The sequence below is a fragment of the Dinoponera quadriceps genome, unplaced genomic scaffold, assembly GCF_001313825.1.
Source record: "Dinoponera quadriceps isolate SergipeBrazil2010 unplaced genomic scaffold, ASM131382v1 scaffold676, whole genome shotgun sequence".
Classification (NCBI taxonomy): domain Eukaryota; kingdom Metazoa; phylum Arthropoda; class Insecta; order Hymenoptera; family Formicidae; genus Dinoponera; species Dinoponera quadriceps.
The window spans coordinates 1,454,252-1,455,050 of record NW_014554818.1 but is presented as its reverse complement, the minus strand read 5'-3'; positions in this window follow the sequence as shown (position 1 = coordinate 1,455,050).

Here is a 799-nt window from a genome sequence, read left to right as displayed (position 1 = left end):
GGAGGGAGGGAGGGAGAAAAAGAGAGGAAGCGAGACAGATATGTACACGCGAACCCGATTCGATAGGTAGGGACACAGCGGCGCGTGTAACACGACGGCTGTACGGCCTCGCCTCACCTCCTCGACGCGCGGATCGGAGATCCCCTACCCCGCGCCGATATGACGGCGCGTTGTCGACAGCGGTGGCGGCACACCGGCGACGATGAAAGGCTAAAATAGATCGACTCTGTCACTCGCGCGCGTCGTAAGCTGCCGAGCCGGTATCGAGTTGTGCTCACGAAGGGATGACGAGCGCGTGTCGCGGAGGACGCAACAATGGTTCTCGCTCTTCCACCTGCGGCTCTTCGAGCTGCTTTTTCGACTCCCTCTTCGCGCTCCTCGCCGGCGCGACGGCTACCACCGCCTCCTCCTCTCCCTCCTCTCTTCGCTCTTGTGTTCTCGAATGGGCGATCCTCTCCACGTTCCAGCGAGGAGAGTCCACGGACGTTCCCTCCCGTTGCCTCTTCGGTTTCTCTCGGCGCCTCCCGTCTCCTCGCTTTTTCGGGGGCTCGCACACTCTCTCTGAGGAGCCCTGTTTCCTCCCTGCCGCCTCCTCCGCGCTTTTCTACCCCACCCCCCCTCCGCCTCCTCTTCTCCTCCTGAACCGCGAGCTCCTCGCCGACGGTCACGGCACGACCAGCAACAGCAGTACTCGGAGAACCCGCACCCTCGCGTACCTGCTCCTCTCTCTCTCTCTCTCTCTTTCGGCTGCCTTTAAACACACACGCACACCCTCTTCGGAGAGGTCTCGCGCCCTCAC